Below are 26,738 nucleotides of genomic sequence, written 5' to 3' on the forward strand. Positions count from 1 at the left end.
GTCTGCAGAAAGCAGGGGCTTTGGGGCTTTGGGGAGTATTTGTGGATTCCTACTGTGAAGAGGAAAAATGGGAACTTACACAAGAGAGTGAAGATAATCTCCATTTAGCAGTGAGTGTCCAGGTAAAGTTGGAGACTGCACGTTTTTTAAAAGCAAAAATTTGTACTATAAGCGATTTTCTCCAGCAATGTTTTTGGTAGTCCCAATGTAGATGCTGAGAAAGGATGATGGAGCAGAAGGGTAAGGGGATGAGGGTTTAGAGACAATAAAGAGGATTTGTCTGTATGGGGAAAGAAGCAAAACCCCTAGGTTGAACTGGAAGGGACAGAGGGGCTGAGAGAATTGAGAAACCAGGAGGTTGTAAAGCATGGATGAATGACTGACTGGGCTCTAGCACTAAATAGCTTGTGACTTTAAACAAGTCACCTCCTTAATGTGGCCTCAGCTTCTTCATTTGTTAAAATGAAGATACTTGAAGATGTGATCTCTGTTAAAGTCCTTTTCAAATTCTACTTTCTCCTTCTATTGTTGCACTGCCATCTAGTGTATGTAAAGGATATAGAAGAAAGGCTATAAAGAAGCAATTAGTTTAAGGAAATAAAAATTCCAAGTGTGTTCATGGAAAAGTAAGGACAGAGCTAGATTGATTATATTTCAGAGTTTTCCAATCTTTTCTTGCTTTTCTCTCCCAGGGATATCTTCCTTCTCATGAATCCTGTATTCTATTTTTCCTAGGCATCAATTCTACTCAAAGAGAGCCTCTGGCTCTCTTTCTGAATATGAGGAAAATAATTTCAGATATTCCCTAACTGAAGATCCAAAAGAATGAACGTCTAATGTTGAAATTTTGAAGGACTTAAAAAGGGTAGGGAACATATTTTTGAACCGTAAAGCCTCTTCAAATCATCTACTTCCCTAGTGGGTGGCATTCATTCTACATATACTGGAAAGAGGGGAAGATGATAGTTAAAGAAAATGAGGCAAGCAAATGAAAGGAGAACAAGGCATCAAAAGGCATTATTGAAAAATAAAAGAAATACAAACAAAATTAACTATAAAATCTCCAGTGTTGACTAAGGTCAGGTGGAGACTAAGAATACCGAAGAAATAGCATAAACATTTGAATAAATTTCATTATTTGAAATTGTGCAACTCAAAAAAAAAAAAAGAAATGAAAAAATAAGTTAATGGAGTAAGCACAGTATGATGCTCGCAAGACTCACAAGACTTTGGATCTCCTCATATTTGGATTCAGTGTTATGTTAAGGAAAAAGTGAGCTAGCTTAGCTGGTGTTTTGGAGGGTTGATGAGGAGACTTCCAGTTGAAGGATGTGTTCTTTTAAGGAGTAAGTCAAGATTTTGAAGTGAATCATATCTGTTCAAAACAGGAAGCCAAAACCTGTTTTGGTTTTGTTTTTAGCTTTCTACTCAAGTTCATCTGAAAGTAAGTGAGATTATATCTCATCATTCTAAAGGCCTTGTTCCCCTCTTTTATCTCTTTCAGTGCACACAAATCTCTCTTATTTACAATAATAAATAATTTCATGAGTTTGTTGTTTTCTCCTGTCAACATACTTTTTTTCTATCACTGTACAGATAGTGGAGTCTATAGCTATTGCTTTCATTTCTTTACAACTCACATTATTCTAAACAGAGTATCATTTTGCCCTAATCACTTCCCTGAAGTTTCCTTCATGTCTGGCTTTTAAGATAAATCCAGTTATTTTTGTTCTTCACACTATTTAACCTTTGTGTTTCATTTTACAAAGCTGATTACCCTTGTCTTTATGAAACCCTTTTCTTCCTTATATTTCTTATAAATATGTCCTTGTTTATCCTCCTTTTTTATTACCATAAGCTTTTATTTTTTTGCTAAATTCTTGTCCTTCTATCACTATATCTAAAATCTACTCTGATGCTGCTTTTTCAACACTCCCCCCCACACACATTTATTCTCCTGGATTCTCAATTATCCAATAAATAAAATAATCCAACAAATAAATAAATAATCCAATAAATAAAATAGGTGCAAATAATCCATCTTTGCTGATGACTTAAAACTCCCCATATCTTGCCCTAACCATTAACATCAGCCTGTATATACTTAACTATTTCTACTTGAAATGATCACAATCAGGTTTAAAAATAAGGTTGGATTTTTTTGATGATAATATTGCTCTTTTCCAAAATTCCTTGGAAAATGAATCTACATGGTTACACTTTATAGATACTGTACTTTGCAATCACATAATATAGTCTTGACTACATCAACATCATTCAGAAGAGCTGGTGATGATAAAAACTAAGGGCATGATTCCATTCTATACAGGTTAAAACGAGTTTAATTTAACTGTGTGTATTATTTGTTCTTAATTAATTTTTTCTTGCTTTTAAACAATTTTTTACTGAATAGTTGATTTACAATGTTGTGTTAGTTTCAGGTGTACAGCAAAGTGAATCAGTGTTACATATACATATATCCACTCTTATTTAGAATCCTTTCCCATATAGGCCACTACAGAGTATTGAGTAGAGTTCCCTGTGCTCTACAGTAGGTCCTTATTAGTTATATATATATATATATATTTTAACTAACTAATTAATTAATTTATTTTATTTTTGGCTGCGTTGGGTCTTCGTTTCTGTGTGAGGGCTTTCTCTAGTTGCGGCAAGCGGGGGCCACTCTTCATCGCGGTGTGCGGGCCTCTCACTATCGTGGCCTCTCTTGTTGCAGAGCACAGGCTCCAGACACGCAGACTCAGTAGTTTGTGGCTCACGGGCCCAGTCGCTCCGCAGCATGTGGGATCTTCCCAGACCAGGGCTCGAACCCATGTCCCCTGCATTGGCAGGCAGATTCTCAACCACTGCGCCACCAGGGAAGCCAGTTATATATTTTATATACAGTAATGTGTATAAGTCAATCCCAATCTCCCAATTTATCCCTCCTCCCCTTACCCTCCGGTAGCCATAAGTTTGTTTTCTACATCTGTAACTCTATTTCTGTTTTGTAGATAACTTCATCTGTACGCTTTTTTTAGATTCCACTCATAAATGAAAGTATATAATATTTGTCTTTCTCTATCTGACCTACTTCACTCAGTACGACAATCCTTAGGTCCATCCATGTCACTGCAAATGGTATTGTTTCATTTTTTTGTGTTTTTTTTATGGCTGAGTAATATCCCATTGTATATATGTACCATATCTTCTTAGGGTGCTTCCATGTCCTGGTTATTGTAAATAGTGCTGCAATGAACATTGTGGTGCATGTGTCTTTTTGAATTATGGTTTTCTCCAGGTATAAGCTCAGGAGTGGGGTTGCTGGGTCATATGGTAGTTATATTTTTAGTTTGTTAAGGAACCTCCATACTGTTCTCCATAGCGGCTGTACCAATTTACATTGCACCAATAATGAAGGAGGGTTCCCTTTTCTCCACACCCTCTCCAACATTTGTTTCTAGATTTTTTGATGATGGCCATTGTGACTGGTGTGAGGTGATACCTCATTGTAGTTTTGATTTGCATTTTTCTAATAATTAGTGATGTTGAGCATCTTTTCATGTGCTTTTTGGCCATCTGTATGTTCTTTGGAGAAACATCTATTTAGAACTTCTGCCCATTTTTTTATTGGGTTGCTTGTTTTTTTGATATTTAGCTGCATGAGCTGTTTATATATTTTGGAGATTAATCCCTTGCATCATTTGCATCATTTGTAAATATTTTCTCTCATTCTGAGTGTTGTCTTCTTGTTTTATTTTTGGTTTTCTTTGCCATACAAAAGCTTTTAAGTTTCATTAGATCCCATTTGTTTATTTTTGTTTTAATTTTCATTACTCTAGGAGGTGGATCAAAAAAGATCTTGCTGTGATTTATGTCAAAGAGTGTTCAGTCTGTTTTTCTTCTAAGAGCTGTAGAGTGTGAGGCCTTACATTTAGGTCTTTAATCCATTTTGAGTTTATTTTTGTGTATGGTGTTGGGGAGTGTTCTAATTTCATTCTTTTACATGTAGCTGTCCAGTTTTCCCAGCACCACTTATTGAAGAGGCTGTCTTTTCTCCATTGTATATTCATGCCTCCTTTATCAAAGATAAGGTGACCATATGTGCATGGGTTTATCTCTGGGCTTTCTATCCTGTTCCATTTATCTATATTTCTGTTTTTGTGCCACTACCAAACTGTCTTCATTATTGTAGCTTTGTGGTATAGTTTGAAATCAGGGAGTCAGATTTCTCCAGCTCCATTTTTCTTTCTCAAGATTGCTTTGGCTATTTGGGGTCTTTTGTGTTTCCATACAAATTGTAAAATTTTTTTTGTTCAAATTCTGTGAAAAATGCCATTGGTAATTTGATAGAGATTGCACTGAATCTGTATTTTGCTCTCAGTAGTATAGTCATTTTCACAGTACTGATTCTTCCAACCCAAGGGCACGGTATATCTCTCAATCTGTTTGTGTCACCCTTGATTTCTTTCATCAGCATCTTATAGTTTTCAGAGTACAGGTGTTTTGCCTCCTTAGGTAGGTTTATTCCTTGGTATTTTATTCTTTTTGATGTGATGGTAAATGAGATTGTTTCCTTGAATTTTCTCTCTGATCTTTCATTACTAGTGTATAGGAACGCAAGAGACTTCTGTGTATTAATTTTGTATCCACAAACTTTACCAAATTCATTGATGAGCTCTAGTAGTTTTCTAGTAGCATCATTACGCTTTTCTATATATAGTATCATGTTATCTGCAAACAGTGACATTTTTACTCCTTCTTTTCCAGTTTGGATTCCTTTTGTTTCTTTTACTTCTCTGATTGTCGTGGGTTGGACTTTGAAAAAAATATTGAATAATAGTGGTGAGAGTGACCATCCTTGTCTTCTTTCTGATCTTAGAGGAAATGCTTTCAGTTTTTCACCATTGAGAATGATGTTTGCTGTGGGTTTGTCATATATGGCCTTTATTATGTTGAGGTAGGTTCCCTCTATGCCCACTTTCTGGAGAGTTTTTATCATAAATCAGTGTTGAATTCTGTCAAAAGATTTTCTGCATCTATTGAGATGATCATATGGTTTTTATTCTTCAATTTGTTATATGGTGTTTCACATTGATTGATTTGTGTATATTGAAGAATTCGTGCATCCCTGGAGTAAATCCCATGTGATCATGGTGTATGATCCTTTTAATGTGTTGTTGGATTTGGTTTGCTAGTACCTCATTAAGGATTTTTGTGTCTAGGTTCATCAGTGATATTAGCCTATAATTTTTTCTTTTTGTGATATCTTTGTCTGGTTTTGGATCAGCATGATGGTGGCCTTGTAGAATGAGCTTGCAAGTGTTCCTTCCTCTGCAACTTCTTGGAAGAATTTGAGAAGAGTAGGTGTTAGCTCTTCTCAAATATTTGTTAGAATTCTCCTGTGAAGCCATCTGATCCTGGACTTTTGTTTGTTGGAAGAATTTTAATCACAGTTTCAATGTCAGTACTACTGATTGGTTTGTTCATAATTTCTATTTCTTCCTGGTTCAGTCTTGGAAGGTTGTCTCTTTCCAAGAATTTGTCCATTTCTTCTCTGTTGTCCATTTTATTGGCCTATGGTTGCTTGTAGTAGTCTTTTACGATCCTTTGTATTTCTGTGGTGTCCATTGTAACTTCTCCTGTTTCGTTTTTAACTTTATTGACTTGAGCTCTCTCCCTTCTTTCTTGATGAGTCTGGCTAAATGTTTATCAATTTTGTTTATCTTCTCAAAGAACAGCTTTGACTTTCATTGATCTTTGCAATTGTTTTCTTTGTCTCTATTTCATTTATTTCTCTCTGATCTTTATGATTTCTTTCCTTCTACTAACTTTGGATTTTGTTTGTTCTACTTTCTCTAGTTGCTTTAGGTGTAAGATTAGGTTGTTTATTTGAGATTTTTCTTGTTTCTTCAGGTAGGATTGTATTGCTATAAACTTCCCTCTGAGACCTGCTTTTGCTGCGTCCATAGGTATTGGATCGTCCTGTTTTCATTGTGATTTGTCTTTAGGTATTTTTTGATTTCCTCTTTGATTTCTTCAGTGATCCATCAGTTATTTAGTAAGATATTGTTTAGGCTCCATGTGTTTGTGTTTTTTACAGCTTTTTTCCTGTAATTGATTTCTAATCTCATAGCATTGTGGTCAGAAAAGATGGTTGATATGATTTCAATTTTCTTAACTTTACCAAGGTTAAAGTGACCTATGATGTGACCTATGATGTGATCTACCCTGGAGAATATTCTGTGTGCACTTTATAAGAAAGTGTATTCTGCTGCTTTTGGATGGAATATCCTATAAATATCAATTAACTCTATCTGGCCTAATGTATTATTTTAGGCTTATATTTCTTTATTAATTTTCTGTCTAGATGATCTGTCCGTTAGTGTAACTGGGGTGTTAAAATCCCCCACTATTACTGGATTACTGTCAATTTCCCATTTTATGGCTGTTTGCATTTGCCTTATATATTGGGGTGCATGTATATTTACTATTGTTATATCTTCTTCTTGTATTGATTCCTTCATCATTATGTAGTGTCCTTCCTTGTCTCTTGCAACAGTCCTTATTTTAATGTCTATTTCATGTGATATGAGTATTGCTACTCCAGCTTTCTTTTGATTTCCATGTGCATGGAATATCTTTTTCCATCCCCTCACTTTCAGTCTGTATGTTTCCCTAGGCCTGAAGTGGGTCCCTTGTAGACAGCATATATATGGGTCTTGTTTTTGTATCCATTCAGTCAGTCTTTGTCATTTGGCTGGACTATTTAATTCATTTACATTTAAGGTAATTATAAATATGTATGTTTGTAATGCCATTTTCTTGTTTTGGGTTTGTTTTTGTAGGTCGTTTTTCTTCCTTTCCTCTTTTGTTCTCTTCTCTTGTGGTTTGATGACCATCTTTAGCATTGTTTTGGGGTTGCTTTTTCTTTTGTGTGTGTGTGCATCTATTGTAGTTTTTTGGTTTGCATTTCCCATGAGGTTTTGATAAAGCAGTCTATATATATATAAATATGTAAATATAAGTATATATTTATATATATAAATATATAAAAATATATATTTAATATATATTTATTATGCAATATATAATAAATATATTAATAATATATAATATATTTATAATATATAATGTGCAATATAAGTATAATTTATAATATATTTATAATATATAAATAAATAATATATTTAATATATATAAATATACATAAATTAATATATAAATACATATAAATATAAATATAAATATAAATAAATAAATATATATATATATATAAGTTTGTTTTAAGTTGCTGGTCTCTTAATTTCAAATGAAATTCCCATTTTCTGCACTTGTACTCTCCTCGTGGTTGCTGGTTTTGATATCATATTTGTGTATGAATGATTTCCTGTTTATTGTATGTTTGCCTTTACCAGTGAGCTTTCTCATTTGTGATTTTCTTGTTTCTAGCTGTGGTGTCTCTTCCCCCCACCCCGCTTAGGTAAGTTCCTTTAGCATTTGTTGTAAAGCCTGTTTGGTAGTGCTGAATTATCTTAGCTTTTGCTTGCCTTTAAAGGTTTTGATTTCCCCCTCAAATCTGAATGAGAGTCTTGCTGTGTAGAGAATTCTTGGTTGTAGGTTTTTCCCTTTCATCACTTTCAATATATTGTGCCACACCCTTCTGGCCTACAGAATTCCTGCAAAAAAAATCAGCTGGTATCCTTATGGAGATTCCGTTGTATGTTATTTGTTGCTTTTCCCTTGTTGCTTTTTATATTTTTCCTTTGTGTTAATTTTTGTTAGGTTGATTAATATGGGTCCTGGCATATTCCTCCTTGGGTTGATCCTGTATGGGACTCTCTGCACTTCTTAGACTTGGATGACTATTTCCTTTCCCATGTTAGGGAAGTGTTTGGCTATTATCTCTTCAAATATTTTCTCAGGCTCTTTCTCTTTTTCTTCTTCTTCTAGGACCACTCTAATTTGAATATTGGTGCACTTAATGTTGACCCAAAGGTCTCTGAGACTCTTCTCATTTCTTTGCATTCTTTTTTCTTTATTTTGTTCCCTGGCAGTGATTTCTACCATTCTGTCTTCCAGGTAACTTATCTGTTCTTCTGCCTCAGTTATTCTACTATTGATTCCTTATAGTGTATTTTTCACTGCAGTTATTGTATTGTTCATCTCTGTTTGTTTGTTCTATAGTTCTTCTAGGTCTTTATTAGATATTTCTTTGTATTTTCTTGATCCGTGCCCCCATTCTTTTTCTGAGATCTTGGATCATCTTTACTATCATTACTCTACATTCTTTTTTAGGTAGATTGCCTATCTCCTCTTCATTTAGTTGTTCATATAGGTTTTTATCTTGCTCCTTTGTCTGCAACATATTTCTTTGTCATCTCATTTTGCCTAACTTACTGTGTTTGTGGTCTCCTTTCCACAGGCTGCAGGATTGTAGTTCCTCTTGCTTCTGGTGTCTGCCTCCTAGTGGGTGAGTTTAGTCCAGAGGCTTGTGCCATTATCACCTTGACTGGTGTTGTGGTGACTAGAACCTGCCCTGAATATTGAGTGGGGCCTCCCCTTTGTTCTGTGGTTGTCACTGCCCTGTCAGAGGCAGGGTCTGATCCCTAGTTGTTGGAGTGGAGGTCCCCAGATCTATTTCTTAGCAGTGTTTCTGACGTGCAGTGTGAGGTAGGCAGGATTAGAGCACTCTCACTGGGAGAGAAGCCACTGAGTTGTCCTCCTCTGGCGCTATTCACCTGAGTGTGCTCTGTTGTGTCCCCTTTCACCCTTTGTGAGGGCTCACAATGTACACTGTTGTCAACACTGTTCTTGGTCCCATCTTAACTGAGGGTATGCTAGCAATTGGCCTGGGTGACTATCAGGCATTGTTTTCACCAGGCCACCAGTGCAGATCCAGTGAGGTCAGGTCCCAGGACTGCAGTAGTCGTGCACCTGGACCCACTGTGGGAGCTATGGAGGCAGCTCAGATTCTGGCCTTGCCTAGCCCCTGCATGTATGTGCCCACAAAGCTCACAGCTGCTAAAGCCAGACCTGTTCCAGCTGTAGGAACACTTGTCCTTTTGGATGTTTTGCAGTTGCTGAATTTAAGAAGTTGTCAGGGGAGGTGTAACTCTGTGGTTCGCACAGTTGAGAGGAGAGATTTCAGCTCTTCTTCCTTAGTCATGTGGCCCCTGGGGCTCAACTGATCATCACCCTGACTTCTTTCCTTCTGAAAAGCTGTGAAGCAGTTTAGAAAAATAATATGTCAAGCTATCCTAGCCACATTTTCTTATTCAAATATGAGACAGATATGTTTAACCTTAAAATATTTTTAAATTATAAAATAGTTCATGTTTGTTATAAAAATCCAAAGAACACAGAAAGGTAATCAGAATAAAATTGTAAAAATCACTCAAAATCCTACCACATTTTGGTGAGTCTTCTAAAAATTCTTTATGTGTATTGAATGTGCACAGAAATATGCAATACAGATCTATCTTTTCTATAAGTGGTATACTATTCATATATATTTTTGGATTTTTAAATCCATATCCTCTTTTGATTAACAGAAAAACTCATGCCTTCCTGGAGTGCTACTAGAAATTTCACAGTAAATTAAATAACATTACGAGAATGAATTTTAGACAGTGGTAATTGAAGAAGGGGGAAACATTTTAGTTTAACCTTAAAATTTATATTTATTTCTTTAATCATCAGGTTGACATTTGCTTACTTTCCATAAAGCATAAAATAAATTAGAGAATAGAGAAACAATAGAAAGACAAACAACAAAACTAAGTGTTGAGTTTTTGGAAAGATAGACAAAATCAATAAACCCTTAATTAGACTAAGATAAAAAGAGAAGACCCAAATAAATAAAATTAGAAATGAAAGAGGAGACATTATAAAGATGCCTCAGAAAAAATCGATCTAAAGTGATTATTATGAACAGTTATACACCAACAAATTGAATAACCTAGAAGAAATGAGTAAACTCTTAGAAACATACAATCCAACAAAATCGAATCAAAAAGAAATAGATCCCATTTGTTTATTTGTGTTTTTATCTCCATTTCTCTAGGAGCTGGGTCAAAAAGGATCTTGCTGCGATTTATGTCATAGAGTGTTCTGCCTATGTTTTCCTCTAAGAGTTTGATAGTGTCTGGCATTACACTTAGGTCTTTAATCCATTTTGAGTTTATTTTTGTGTATTGTGTCAGGGAGTGTTCTAATTTCATACTTTTACATGTACCTGTCCAATTTTCCCAGCACCACTTATTGAAGAGGCTGTCTTTTCTCCACTGTATATGCTTGCCTCCTTTATCAAAGATAAGGTGGCCATAGGTGTGTGGGTTTATCTCTGGGCTTTGTATCCTGTTCCATTGATCTATATTTCTGTTTCTGTGCCAGTACCAAACTGTCTTGATTACTGTAGCTTTGTAATATAGTCTGTAGTCAGGGAGCCTGATTCCTCCAGCTCCATTTTTCATTCTCAAGATTGCTTTGGCTATTCGGGGTCTTTTGTGTCTCCATACAAATTGTGAAATTTTTTGTTCTAGTTCTGTGTAAAATGCCTGTGGTAGTTTGATAGGGATTGCATTGAATCTGTAGATTGCTTTGGGTAGTAGAGTCATTTTCACAATGTTGATTCTTCTAATCCAAGAACATGTTATATCTCTCCATCTATTTGTATCATCTTTAATTTCTTTCATCAGTGTCCTATAATTTTCTGCATACAGGTCTTTGAAACTTAAAAGCTTTTGCACAGCAAAGGAAACCATAAACAAGACCAAAAGACAACCCTCAGAATGGGAGAAAATATTTGCAAATGAAGCAACTGACAAAGGATTAATCTCCAAAATTTACAAGCAGCTCATGCAGCTCAATAACAAAAACACAAACAATCCAACCCAAACATGGGCAGAAGACCTAAATAGACATTTCTCCAAAGAAGATATACAGATGGCCAACAGACACATGAAAGAATGCTCAACATCCTTAATCATTAGAGAAATGCAAATCAAAACTACAATGAGGTATCATCTCACACCGGTCAGAGTGGCCATCATCAAAAAATCTAGAAACAATAAATGCTGGAGAGGGTGTGGACAAAAGGGAACACTCTTGCACTTTTGGTGGGAATGTAAATTGATACAGCCACTATGGAGAACAGTATGGAGGTTCCTTAAAAATCTAAAAATAGAACTACGATACGACCCAGCAATCCCACTACTGGGCATATACCCTGAGAAAACCATAATTCAAAAAGAGTCATGTACCAAAATGCTCATTGCAGCTCTATTTACAATAGCCAGGACATGGAAGCAACCAAAGTGTCCATCATCGGATGAATGGATAAAGAAGATGTGGCACATATATACAATGGAATATTACTCAGCCATAAAAAGAAATGAAATGGAGGTATTTGTAATGAGGTGGATGGAGTTAGAGTCTGTCATACAGAGTGAAGTAAGTCAGAAAGAGAAAAACAAATACAGTCCTCTGACTTACAACAAATACCGTATGCTAACAAACACATATATATGGAATCTAAGGAAAAAAAAAAAGGTCATGAGGAACCTAGTGGCAAGATGGGAATAAAGACACAGACCTGCTAAAGAATGGACTTGAGGATATGGGGAGGGAGAGGGGTGAGATGTGACAGGGTGAGAGAGTGTCATGGACATATCTACACTACCAAATGTAAAATAGATAGCTAGTGGGAAGCAGCCGCATAGCACAGGGAGATCAGCTCGGTGCTTTGTGACCACCTAGAGGGGTGGGATAGGGAGGGTGAGAGGGAGGGAGATGCAAGAGGGAAGAGATATGGGAACATATGTATTTATATAACTGATTCACTTTGTTTTAAAGCAGAAACTAACACACCCTTGTAAAGCAATTATACTTCAATAAAGATGTTAAAAAACAAAAAGAAATAGAAAGCCTGAACAGACCAAAAACAAATGAGATTGAAGCAGTAATCAAAAACCTTCCAACAAAGGAAAGCCTAAGGCTATATGGCTTCATAGGTGAATTCTTCCAAACATTCAGAGAAGAATCAATACAAGTACTTCTTAAACTCTTCTAAAAAATAGAAGAGAAAACACTTCTGAACTCATTTTATGAAGCCAGCATCACTATGATATCAAAGCCAGACAAAGACATCACAAGAAAAGAAACCACAGGTCAGTCTCCTGATGAACACAGATGCACAAATCCTCAGTAAATTACTAGCAAACTGAATTTAATAGTACATCAAGGGATTGTACACCATGACCAAGTGAGATATATCCCTGGGGTGCGAGGATGTAGATCAATTTGGAAAGTACTGTCATCTTAACAATTTTGTGTTTTGATCCATGACCACGGGCTGTATTTCCACTTATTTAGATCTTTCAACATTGTTTGATAGTTTTAAGTGCACATGTCTTATCCTTATTTTGTTGAAGCTGTTCCTAAACATTTTATTCTTTTGGTGCTATGGATAATGGAATTTTTTTCTTAATTTCGTTTTTGGACCATTCATTGTTAATATATTAAAATAAAATTGATTTTTAGATATTGATCTTTTACAGTCTTGCCGTACTCGTTATTCAGGTTTTTTTTAAGTAAGAAGTATGGACTTTCCTGGTGGCTCAGTGGTTAAGAATCTGCCTGCCAATGCAGGGTACATGGGTTTGAGCCCTAGTCTGGGAAGACCCCACATGCTGTGGAGCAACTAAGCCCATGCACCAAAACTACTGAGCCTGAGCTCTAGAGCCCGCAAGCCACAACTACTGAAGCCCACGTGCCAAAAATACTGAAGCCCGTGTGCATAGAGCCTGTGCTCCACAACAAGAGAAGCCACTGCGGGCTTCCCTGGTGGCGCAGTGGTTGAGAATCTGCCTGCCAATGCAGGGGACACGGGTTTGAGCCCTGGTCTGGGAAGATCCCACATGCCGCGGAGCAACTAGGCCCGTGAGCCACAACTACTGAGCCTGCGCATCTGGAGCCTGTGCTCCGCAACAAGAGAGGCCGCGACGGTGAGAGGCCCGCGCACCGCGTTGAAGAGTGGCCCCCCACTTGCCACAACTAGAGAAAGCCCTCGCACAGAAACGAAGACCCAACACAGCCATAAATGAATAAAATTAAAAAAAAAAAAGAACGGTGTGCTCTGACATATCTCAAAATGGTTCCTTTAAAAAAAAAAAAAAAAAAAAAGAGAAGCCACTGCAATGAGAAGCCCGCGCACCACAATGAAGAGTAGCCCCTGCTCGCAACAACTTTAAAAAGCCTGCGTGCGGCAACAAAGACCCAACGCGGCCAAAAATAAATAAATAAATTTATTTTTTTAAAAATGAATTGATTTAGATATACACATTCCATAGACAGAATGTGGTATGTTGCAGAAGGCAAGAACGGCCTTGGGAGAAACACACTCCACAGACAGAGTGTGGGCCACCTCAGAAGGTAAGAGGCCCTGAAATATGGGGTGGTTAGTTTTTATGGGCTGGGTAATTTCATAAGCTAATGAACACACATTTGTTATGATTTATATATATATATATATATATATATATATATATATATATATATAACACCATGCATATACAAATAAATAATATTTATCTGTAGAAAGAGATAGCTTACTTCTTCCTTTCCAATGTAGATAACTTTTAGTTGATTTTCTAGCCTAATTATCTTGGCTAGTGTTGGATATAAGTGGTAAAAGTGGGCATCCTTATCTTCTTCCTAATCTTATAGGGAAAACGTTCAGACTTTCACCATGAATCATGGTATTAGTTATAGGTTTTTCACAAATGCTCTTTAGCAGGTTAAGTAAGTTTCCTTCTATAATTATTGTGGAAAGTTTTTATCATGAAAGAGTGTTGGACTTTTTCATATGGTTTTGCTGTGTCTATTGACATGATCTTATGTGTTTTGATAATTTTGTATTGGTATGATGTATAAAAATTATTTTTTTATATTTTTAAACTTAAGAAATCTTTATTGAAGTATAATTGATATAAAGTTGACCCTTGAACAATACAGGTTTGAACTGCAAAGATCCACTTATATGCGAGTTTTAAAATATATATATTCGATTTTTTTTGAGATTTGTGACAATTTGAAAAAACTAGCAGATGAACATGTTATGTTCATATGTAGGCATAGCCTAGAAATATTAAAAAAAATAAGAAAAAGTTAGGTATTTTCAATGCATAAAATATGTGTGGATACTAGTCTATTTTATCATTTACTACCATAAAATATACGCAAATATATTATAAAAAGTAAAAATTTGTCAAAACTTACACAAACACAGGCTCTACATGGCACCATTCACAGTCAAGAGAAATGTAAACAAATGTAAAGATGCAGTGTTAAATCATTCCTGCATAAAAGTAACTGTAATACATACAGTACTATGATAATTTTGTAGCCACTTTCTGTTGCTATTGTGATCAGCTCAAGTCTTGCGAGTATCTGCTTAAAACTCCGTGTGATGATAATGATCTTTGCATGAGCAGTGCATCGCTCCAGTAAATTGTGTAGCACAGTAAAAAGATACTTCTTACAGTTCTCTCATATTTTTCGTTGTGTTTAGTACAATACTGTGAACCTTAAATAACACTGTGGAACCCATACAAAGTACCACTAGTGATGATGGAAGTGTTCCCAAGGAACAAAGTCACGACATTACAAGAAAAAGTTGAATTGCTTGATATGTACCATAGATTGAGGTCTGCAGTTGTGGTTACCCACCATTTCAAGATAAATTAATCCAACGTAAGTCTGATTGTAAAAAAAGAAAAGGAAATTCATGAAGCTATCATTGCAGCTTCACCACCAGGCAGGAAAACCTTGCATTTTTTGCAAAATACTTGTTTTTCTACTGTTGATTGTGCAGTCACTATGTGGGTGCAGAATTGCTATAAGAAAGCATACCTATAGATTAATATAATTTGAGAAAAAGTGAAGTCACTACATGGCAGCTTAAAGAAAAATGAAGTTGAAGGATCTAAAGCTGGAGAATTTAATGCCAGCAAAGGATGTTTTGATAATTTTAGAAAGAGATTGGCTTAAAAAATGTCAAGATAATAAGAGAAGCAGTTTTTGCTGACCAATAGGCAGCAGATGAGTCTCCAGATGCCATCAAGAAAATCATGTGTATACATATAGGTGATTCACTTTGTTATACAGCAGAAACTAGCACAACATTGTAAAGCAATTATACTTCAACAAAGATATTAAAAATAAAAAAAGAAGAAAATCATTGAGAATAAAGGATATCCTCCTGAACAGGTTATCATCACAGATGAAAGTGCCCTACTCTGCAAAAAAGTGCCACAAAGGACGTTTATTAGTAAGGAAGAGAAGTGAGCACCAGGATTTAAGGCAGGAAGAGATAGGCTAATGCTACTGTTGTGTGCAAATGCAGTTGGGTTTATAATCAGGACTGCCCTTATCTATAAAGCTCTAACCTGTGAGCCTTGAAGGGAAAAGATAAACACCAGCTGCCAGTCTTTTGGTTGTACAAGAAGGCTTGGACAATGAGAACACTTTTTCTGGATTGGCTCCATCAATGCTTTGTCCCTGAAGTCAGGAAGTACTTTGCCAGTAAGGGACTGCCTTTTAAAGTTCTTTTGATATTGGACAATGTCCCTGGTCATCTGGAACCCCATGAGTTCAACACTGAAGCTGTCAATGTGGTCTACTTGCCCTCAAACACAAGGGGTCTAATTCAGCCTCTAGATCAAGGGGTCATAAGGACATTTAAGGCTCAGTACTGTATAAAAAGAATTGTCAACGTTGTGGAAGAGAACCCCAACAGAGAGAGTGTTGTGAAGGTCTGGAAGGATTACACCATTGAAGGTGCCAACATTGTTATAGAAAAAACCATGAAAGTCATCAAACCTGAAACAATAAATTCCTGCTGGAGAAATATGTGTCCAGATGTTGTGCACGACTTCATAGGATTTGCAACAGAGCCAATCAAGGAAATCATGAAGGAGATTGTGGATATGGCAAAAAAAAAAAAAAAATTGGCGTTTGAAGGGTTCAAAATATGGATCTTGGAGAAATTCAAACGCTAATAGACACCATACCAGAGGAATTAACAGAGAAGACTACTTAATGGAGATGAGTGCTTTTGAACCAGTGCCAGATGGTGAGGAAGAAGACGTAGAAGCACCACCATAAAATGGATTGACGTTGTACAATTTGGCAGAAGCGTTCTGATTATTCAAGACTGCTTTTGACTTATACTACATGCACCCTTCTATGATATGAACACTGAAACTAAAGCAAATGGTGGAAAAAGGATTGGCATTGTATAGAAACATTTTTAGATAAATGAAAAAGCAAAATAGGCAGAAATTACATGTACTTCTGTAAATTTACACCGAGTGCGTCTGCTTCTCCTGCTGCCTCTGCTGCTTCCTCCACTTCTTCTGCTTCTGCTGCACCTGAGGCAGCACGACCAACCATTCTTTCTCCTACTCCTCCTCCTCCTTCTCCTGCTCCTCAGCCTACTGAATGTAAAGACAATGAGGATAAAGACCTTTATGATGATCCACTTCCACTTAATGAATAGTAAATAATCATCATGCTGTACAGTTAATAACCTTGTGTTGTGTATATGTGTATCTTCATGTATGAGGTATTTTTGTGTCATCGTCATCATCACCTAAGTATTCATCATATAGAACATCATATGCAAGACTTGTATTGAAATGGATAGCCTATCCTTACATTGGTATAAGGTAAGTTATATTTAATATAAAATTAATCTGTTCATTCTTTTACTGTTTTATAAGCTTGCTTTCAATGAATTACATAACCATACCCTATGCCTCTCTCTCTCCTAACTGGAGAAACTGCATATCAGCCTATCATCACAGGTAAGTGTTTTTTTTTTTTTAATATACAAATGTTTCCAATACTGTATTATGAATTTGACTGTAATACTGTATGTCATAAAATTTTTATAATGATTCATTTATTAGTGTACAGGCTAGGCTACTGTGAAACAATCATATCAATTACACTAGGCTACCATAAAGCAATCCTATTGCTGCTTCTTTGTTATCAGTGCATGAATCGTTATATCTGTAAATAAATATGAATTTCTTTTTCACATTAACTTTTCATTTTTGATGTCTACTGTTAGTAAAATGTATAACATTTACAATGTTTTGTATCATATAAGACAATATTGATCTGAGTGCTGACAGATTATTCATCTTGTAAACAGATGATGTAAACGTACAGTATTGATAAAGTACAGTACTGTAAATGCATTTTCTCTTCCCTGTGATTATCTTTAAAGTTTCTTTTTTGTAGATTACTTTATTGTAAGAATACAGTATATAATACATATAACACACAAAATATGTATTAATCAATATTTTATTTTTTTCAGTAAGCCTTCTAGTCAACAGTAGGCTATTAAGAGTTAAGTTTGGAGGCGGTGAAAAATTACACTCGGATTTTCGACTGTGCAGGGGATTGGTGTCCCAAATCCCCACGTTGTTTAAGGGTCAACTGTACAATAAACTGTACATATTTATAGTGTGTAAATAAATTCAGTGTTGAAATAAATTCATATAGTGTTTGATAAATTCATTTTCAGCTTTATTGAGTTATAACTGATATATCATGGAGTGTAACTTTAAAGTGTAAAAGGTGTTAATTTTATTCATTTGTATATTGCAACATGACTAAAACCATGGTGTTAGCTAACACTTCCATCATATCACATAATTATAATTTTATTGTTTTGTAGTGAGAATATTTAGGACTTACTCTTTTGGCAACTTTCAAGTATTTAATACAGTATTGTAAACTATAATTAGCATGCTGTACATTAGAACCCCAGAACTTATTCATCTTATAACTGGAAGTTTGTACTCTTTGACCAATATCTTTCCCATGTTCCTCATATCCCATGCCCTGAAAACACCACTCTAGTCTCTGTTTCTATGAGTTGGACTATTTTAGATTCCACATGTAAGTGGTATCATACAGTATTTCTCTTTCTTTTTCTGACTTACTTTACTTAGTATGATAATTTCTAGGTCCATCCATGTTGTGGCAAATGGCAGAATTTTCTTTTTTCTCGTGGATAAATAATATTCCATTGTATATACATGTACCACATCTTCTTTATGCATTCATCCATTTACAGACACATAAGATGCTTCCATATCTTGGCTATTGTGAATATGTTGCAAAATAACATGTGAGTATATACATTTCTTCAAAATCCTGTTTTTATTTCCTTTGGATATATACCCAGTGTGAGGGATTACTGGATCATATGATAGTTCTATTTTTAATTTCTTGAGGAAAGTCTATACTGTTTCCCATAGTGACTGTACTTATTTTTATTCCCACCAATATTGCACGTGTTCCCTTTTTTAATATATTTTAAAATCTTTTTATTTGCAATGTGTTAGTTTCAGGTGTACAGCAAAATGGTTCTGATACACACACATGCACACACACACACACACACATATATATATATATATATATATACTTTTTCAGATTCTTTTCCATTATAGGTTATTACAAGATATTGAGTATAGTTCCCTGTGCTATACAGTGGGTCTTTATTGTTAACCTATTTTATATATAGTAGTGTGTATATTTTAATCCTAAACTCCTAATTTATCCCTCCCTATTTTTGGTAACCGTAAGTTTGTTTTCTATGTCTGTGTTCTATTTCTGTTTTTTAAGTAAGTTCATTTGTATCATTTTATTAGATTCCACATATAACTAATATCATATGATATTTGTCTTTCTGTCTGGCTTACTTCACTTAGTATGATAATCTCTAGGTCCATACATGTTGCTGCAAATGGCATTATTTTATTCTTTTTTATGGCTCAGTAATATTCCATTGTATTATATATACATATATATACATATACATATATACATACATATATATATATATTTACACACCACATCTTCTTAATCCATTCATCTGTTGATGGACACTTAGGTTCTGTCAATATCTTGGCTATTGTAAATAATGCTGCTATGAACACTGGGGTGTAAGTATCTTTTTGAATTGGTGTTTTCATTTTCTTCAGATGTATACCCAGGAGTGAAATTGCTGGATCATAGGTAGTTCTATTTTTAGCTTTTAAAGGAAACTCCATGTTGTTTTCCATAGTGGCTGCACATATTTACATTCCCACAAAGAGTGTACTTGTACTAGGGTTCCATTTTACCCACATCCTCACCAAGATTTGTTATTTGTAGAATTTTTTGATAGCTATTATGACAGGTGTGAGGTGATATCTCATTGTTGTTTTGATTTGCATCTCTCTGATGATTAGTGTTATTGAGCATTTTTTCATGTGCCTGTCGGCCATTTGTATATCTTCTTTTGAAAAATGTCTATTCAGGTCTTCTGCCATTTCTTAATTGTTTTTTTTTTTATTGAGTTGTATGAGATGTTTATATAATTTGGGTATTAACCCCTTATTGATCATATTGTTTGCAAATATTCTCTCCTATTCAGCAGATTGTCTTTTCATTTTGTCAATGGTTTCCATTGCTGTGCAAAAACTTTTAAGTTTAATTAGGTCCCATTTGTTTATTTTTGCTTTTGTTTCCTTTGCCTGAGGAGACACACACACACAGTGCTATGATTTATGTTATAGAGTGTTCTACCTATGTTTTCTTCTTGGAGTTTTATCATTTCCAGTGTTACATTTAGGCCTTTAATCCACTTTGAGTTTTTGTATATGGAGTGGGAAAATGATCTAATTTCATTCTTTTACATGTAGTTTTCCAGTTTTCCCAGTACCACTTACTGAAGAGAATATCTTTTTTCCATTGTATATTCGTGCATCCTTTGTTGTAGATTAACTGACCATATATGCATGGGTTTATTTCTGGGATCTCTGTATTTTGTTCCATTTCTCTTTGCTTCCTTTTTTTCCAGTACCATACTGCTTTGATTACTGTACCTTTGTGGTATAGTCTGAAGTCTGGGAGCATAATACCTCCAGCTTTTTTCTTTTTTATCAAGAATACTTTGGCTCTTTGGGGTATTTTGTGTTTAATTTTAAACTTTAGGATTATGTGTTCTAGTTCTGTGAAAAATGTCATGGGTATTTTGATAGGAATTACATTAAATCTGTAGAATTCTTTGAGTAGTATGGCCATTTTAACAATATTAATTCTTCCAATCCAAGATCATGGGATATCCTTCCATTTCTTTGTATCACCTGTAATTTCCTTAATCAATGTTTTATTCTTTTCAGAGCATAGGTCTTTCACTTTCTTGATTAAGTTTTTCTCCTAGGTATTTCATCCCCTTTGATGCAATTTTAAGTGGGATTGTTTTCCTTTTTCTCTTTCTGATTGTTCATTATTAATGTATATAAAAGCAACAGGTTTCTCTATGTAAATCTTGTATCCTGAAACTTTACTGAACTCATTTTTTAGTTCTAATAGTTATTTTGTGTAGAATTTAGGGTTTCTATATATAATATCATGTCATCTGCAAATAATGAGTTTTACTTCTTCCCTTCCAATTTTGATCCTTTTATTTCTTTTTCTTGTCTGATTGCTGTGGCTAGGACTCCCAATACTATGTTAAATAGAAGTAGTAATAGTGGGCATCCTTATCTTGTTCATGATTTTAGAGGAAAAGCTTGTAGCTTTTCTCTGTTGAGTATGATGTTAGCTGTGGATTTGTCATAAAATTCCTTTATCATGTTGAGATATGTTCCCTCTATACCAAATTTTATGAGAGTTTTTTTAAGAATTATGAATGGATGTTGAATTTTGTCATATGCTTTTGCTGTATCTATTGAAATCATCATGAAATTTTTATCCTTCCTTTTGTTAATATGGTGCATCACATTGATTGATTTGTATTTAGATGTTGAACCATCCTTGCATCCCTGGAACAAATCCCATTTAATCATGGTGCATAATCTTTTTTTTAAATATATACTGTTGGATTCAACTTCCTAATATTTTGTTGAGGTTTTTTGTATCTATATTCATCAAGGATATAGGTCTGTAATTTTCTTTTTTTTTGTAGTGTCTTTGTCTGGTTTTGGTATGAGGGTAATAGTGGCCTTGTAGAATGAATTTCTCAGTCTCCCTTCCTCTTAATTTTTTTTGGAATAGTTTGAGAAGAATAGGTATTAGCTCTTCTTTATATGCTTGGTAGAATTCCCCCATAATGCTATCTGGTACTGGACTTTTCTTTGCTAGGAGTTTTTGTTTGTTTGTTTTTTGTTTTTGTTTTGTTTTTGGTTTTGTTTTACAAATTCATTTTGACTACTAGCAATCAGTCTGTTCAGATTGTCTATTTCTCCCTGATTCAGTCTTGGAAGAATGTATGTATCTAGAAATTTATCCATTTTTTTCTATGTTGTCTGATTGGTTGGCATAGTATTTTCTTATGACTTTTTATATCTCTGTGATATTGTAGTAATTTATCTTCTTTCATTTCTTGTTTTATTTGGATTCTCTCCCTTTTCTTCCTGTTGAGCCTGGCTAAAACTTTGTCAATTTTATTATCTTTTCAAAAAAAAAAAACCTCTTGGTTTCATTGACCTTTTCTATTGTTTTTTTGTCCCTATTTAATTTCCTCTCTGACTTTTAATATTTTCTTCCTTCTGTTGAACGTGGGCTTTGTTGTTCTTCTCTTTCTAATTCCTTTAGATGGTAGGTTAGGTTGTTTATTTGAGATTTTTCTTGTAATTGGGGTAGGCCTGTATCACTATAAACTTCTCTCTTAGAGTTTCTTCTGCTACATACCATAGATTTTATAAAGTTGTGATTCCATTTTGATTTGTCTCAAAGTATTTAATGAATTCCTCTTTGATTTCTTCATTGAGCCATTTTTTTAAGTAGCATGTTATTTATTCTCCACATATATGTGTTTTGCCCATTTTTCTTCTTGTTATTGATTTTTGGTTTCATACCATTCTGGTGGTAAAAAATGCTTGATATAATTTCTATCCTCTTCAATTTGTTGAGACATGTTTGGTGGCCTAGCATGAGATCTATCCTGGAGAACATTCCATGTGCACTTGAGAAGAATTTGTATTCTGCTGATTTTGGATGGAATGTCCTGTGTTTATCTATGAAGTCCAATGGTCTAATGTGCCATTTAAGATTAATGCTTCCTTATTGATGCTCTGTCTGGATGATCTGTTCATTGATGTAAGTGGGGTGTTAGAATCTCCCATTAATATTGTATTGTTGTCAATTTTTCCCTTTATGACTGTTAATACTCGATTTGTATTTTTAGATGCCCCCATATTAGGTGCATGTATGTTATAGAATGTAATATCCTCTTCTAGTATTAATCCTTTTATCATTATATAATGGCCCTTTTTGTCCTTTATTATGGTCTTTGCTTTAGAGACTATTTTGTCTGACAATGAGGATTCTTATTCCAGCTTTTTGTCATTTCTTTGCATGAAATATATTTTTCCATCCTTTCACTGTCAGTCTCTGTGTGTCTTTAGCTCTGAAATGAGTCTCTTGTAAGCAGCATATAGATAAGTCTTGTTTTTTTATTCAATCAGCTATCCTCTGTCTTTTGATTGGTGCATTTCATCTATTGACATTTAAAGTGATTATTTATAGGTATGTACTTTTTACCACTTTGTCACTTGTTTCTGGTTGTTTTTGTAGTTCTTTTCTGTTCTTTTCTTCTTTTGTTCTTCCTTTGTGGTTTGTCGATTTTTTTAAATGTTATGCTTGTGTTCCTTTCTCTCTAATTTTTGTGTATCTATTGTAGTCTTTTGATTTGTGTTTACCAAGGGGTTCATATATGTTGACCTATAAGTATATCTACTTGTTTTAAACTGGTAGTCTTTTTAGTTAAAACATATTCTAAATGATCTATATTTTTTTACTCCCCTCTCATATGTTTTATGTTTTTGATGCTATATTTTACGTCTTCACCATTTATTGTATTTATGGTTGATTTTACATTTTTTTGTCTTTTAATCTCCCTACTTACATTTTTAAGTTGTTGATTCAGTCTTTACTATATATTTGCCCTTATTGGGGGGATTTTTCCTTTCCTATAGACTCATACTTCTTGTTTTAGCTTTCTCTTTTGCACTTAAAGAAGAAACTTTAACATTTCTTTTAGGGTTGGTTTAGTATTGATGAACTCTTTTAGTGTTTGTCTGAGAAGTTCTTTTTCTCTCTTTCAGTTCTCAATGGTAATCTTGCTGGTCAGAGTATCTTTAGTTGTAGGTTTTTCACTTTCAACACTTTAAATATATTATGCCACTCCCTTCTGGTCTGCACAGTTTCTGTTGTAAAATCCAGTGATAGCCTCATGGAGGTTCCCTTGTATGTGACTGTTTTTCTCTTGCTGACTTTAGAACTCTCTCTTTAACTTTTGCATTTTAATTATGATTGCCTTGCTGTGAGTCTCTTTGTTTCATCTTGTTTGGGATTCTCTGTTCTTCCTTTACCTAGATATGTTTCCTTTTTCAAAACGTTTTCAGCCATAATTTCATCAAATGCATTTTTGACCTTTTCTCTCTTTTTCTTCTAGGACCCCTATAATGTGAACGTTAGTACCCTGATGTTCCCAAAGGTACCTTAAATTGTTCTCACTTTAAAAGTTTTTTCTTTTTTTTTTTTTCTATTCTGATTGGGTGATTTCCATTGTTCTATCTTATGGAGTCCTCTGTATCACCTAGTCTGTTGTAATTTCCTTCTAGTGTGTTTTTTATTTCAGTTATTGTACTCTTCAGTTCTGACTGGTTCTTTTTTTATATTTTCTAGTTCATTGTTAAAATTCTCACTGTGTTCATTTATTCTTTTACCCAGTTCAGTTAACATTCTTGTTACTAAATCTTTGAACTCTTTACCTAGTAAATTATTTATCTCTGTTTCATTAGTTGTTTTGTCAGGGTTTTTTTCTTGTTCTTTCATTTGAACGAATTTCTCTGTCTTCTCACTTTGCTTGACTTTCTCTGTGATTATGGAATTAGGTGAAACGTTACCTATCCTGGTCTTGAAGGGATGTTCTTGTGTGGGAACATTCCGATACTATCTGCCTGTGCATAGTGGCTTTGGTGAGAGAGCTGTATCTGAAGTGAACATGACTCACGTCTTTCCCCAGGGTTGTCAGCAGTTATCACCTAGCTAGGAGGTGGGGTTGGAGATAGAGTGTTAGCACCAGAGCCAGGTGTGAGACAGGCTTCTCCTCTCCTCAGTGGCCAACCTTATGCTATCCAGGGCAGGGGTGTGTCACAAGTTGCCAGAGCAGAAGCACTGAGGGCTGGGCCCAAGCCAGCTCCATCCCCTACAACTGCACAATCTCAGCTGCAGCAGCCTTCACCCTAGTGGGGAGCTGCACCTCAGGGCAAGAGGGGCTGGATTGGGTGCTTGGTGTTGGCTCGGGAATGTGCTAGGATGATCATGGCACTAGTCAGATCTCCAGACTATTCTCAACCTGCCACCCCCATGATTCTGGAGAGGATTGGTATTAGTTCTTCTTTAAATCTGTGGTAGATTTCAGCAGTGAAGCCATGAATTCCTGTCTTTTTTTTTGTTCCTATTTTCTTTGTTGGGAGTTTTTTGATTACTGATTCAGTCTCTTTACTAGTATCATTCTGGTCACATTCTGTATTTCTTCATGATTCACTCCAGGTAGGTTGTATGTTTCTAGGAATTTATGTATTTCTTCTAGGTGGTCTCATTTGTTGGCATATAACTGTTCATAGTACTTGCTTGAACATAATCCTTTGTATTATGTAGTATGAGTTGTAATATCTCCTCTTTGATTTGTAGTTTTATCTCAGTCCTCTGTCTTTTTGTCTTGGTTAATCCAGTTAAAGATGTATCTATTTTGCTTGTCTTTTCAAAAACCAACTCTTTGTTCCCTTAACCTTTTTAATTACCTTTTTGGTCCCTGTATTATTTATTTTCACTTTGATCTTTGTCATCTCCTTTCTTCTACCAACACTGACCTTATTTTTTCTTAGTTTTCCAGTTCCTTGTGGTGTAAGATTAGGTTGTTCTTCATTTTTTTAGTGTATGTCTTTATTGCTATTAACTTCCCTCTTAGAATTTTTTTTTGCTGTATCCCATATGTCTTAGTATGTTTTTTTCCATATTCACTTCTCTCAAGATATGTTTTGATTTCCCTTTTGATTTATTTTTGTCCCATTGTTTGTTCAAGAGTCTGTTCTTTAATCTCCACAAAACAGTCAACATTTCAGTTTTCTTCTTTTTGTTGATTTCTAGTTTCACACAATTGTGTTTGCAGAAGATATTTGATATGATTTCGATCTCCATAAATGTATTAAGACTTGTTTAGGGCCTAACATATAGCCAATCTTGCAGTGTGTTCAATGTGAATGTGAGAAAAATGTTTATTCTGTTGCTGTTGTATGAAGTGTTCTTAAATATCTGTTAGGTTCATCCTATCTAATGTGTCTTTAAGTCCAATGTTTCTGTATTAATTTTCTGTCTGGATGATTTATCCATTTTTGAAAATGGGGTATTCAGATTCCTTATTATTATTGTCTTGTCATCTATTTCTCCCTTCAGATCTGTTAATATTTGTTACACAGGCATACCTTGGGGATATTGTGAGTTTGGTTCCAGATCACCACAGTAAATTGAATCTTGCAATAAAGTGGTTCACATTTGTTTTGTTTCCCAGTGTATATAAATGTTATGTTTACACTGTACTGTAGTCTATTAAGTGTGCACTAGCATTATGTATAAAAAAGCAATGTACATACATTAATTAAAAATACATTGTTGCTAAAAAATGCTAACCATTGTCGGAGCCTTCAAAGATTTGTAGTAGTAACTTCAATGATCACTGATCACAGATCATCATAACCAATATAAGATTTTTTTATATATTTATTTTTTAAACATCTTTACTGAAGTATAATTGTTTTAAAATGTTGTGTTACAAAATAAACTCAAATGGATCAAAGACCTAAATGTAAGGCCAAATACTATAAAACTCTTAGAGGAAAACATAGGCAGAACACTCCATGATATAAATCACAGCAAGATCTTTTTGAACCACCTCCTAGAGAAATGGAAATAAAAACAAAAATAAACAAATGGGGGGCTTCCCTGGTGGCGCAGTGGTTGAGAGTCTGCCTGCTGATGCAGGGGACACGGGTTCCAGCCCTGGTCTGGGAGGATCCCACATGCCGCGGAGCAACTAGGCCCGTGAGCCACAACTACTGAGCCTGCGCGTCTGGAGCCTGTGCTCCGCAACAAGAGAGGCCGCGATAGTGAGAGGCCCGCGCACCGCGATGAAGAGTGGCCCCCGCTCGCCGCAACTGGAGAAAGCCCTCGCACAGAAACGAAGACCCAACACAGCCAAAAAATAAATAAATAAATAATTTAAAAAAATAAAAAAAATAAAAAAATAAACAAATGGGACCTAATGAAAGTTAAAAGCTTTTGCACAGCAAAGGAAACAATAAGCAACATAAAAAGACAGCCCTCAGAATGGGAGAAAATATTTGCAAATGAAGCAACAGACAAAGGATTAAACTCCAAAATTTACAAGCAGCTCATACAGCTCAATATCAAAAAAAAAAAAAACCCAATCCAAAAATGGGCAGAAGACCTAAATAGACAGTTCTCCAAAGAAGATATACAGATTTCTGAAAAACACATGAAAGGATGCTCAACATCACTAATCATTAGAGAAATGCAAATCAAACTACAATGAGGTATCACCTCACACCAGTCAGAATGGGCATCATCAAAAAATCTACAAACAA

The sequence above is a fragment of the Balaenoptera acutorostrata genome, chromosome X (genome assembly GCF_949987535.1).
Source record: "Balaenoptera acutorostrata chromosome X, mBalAcu1.1, whole genome shotgun sequence".
NCBI classification, from domain to species: Eukaryota; Metazoa; Chordata; class Mammalia; order Artiodactyla; family Balaenopteridae; genus Balaenoptera; species Balaenoptera acutorostrata.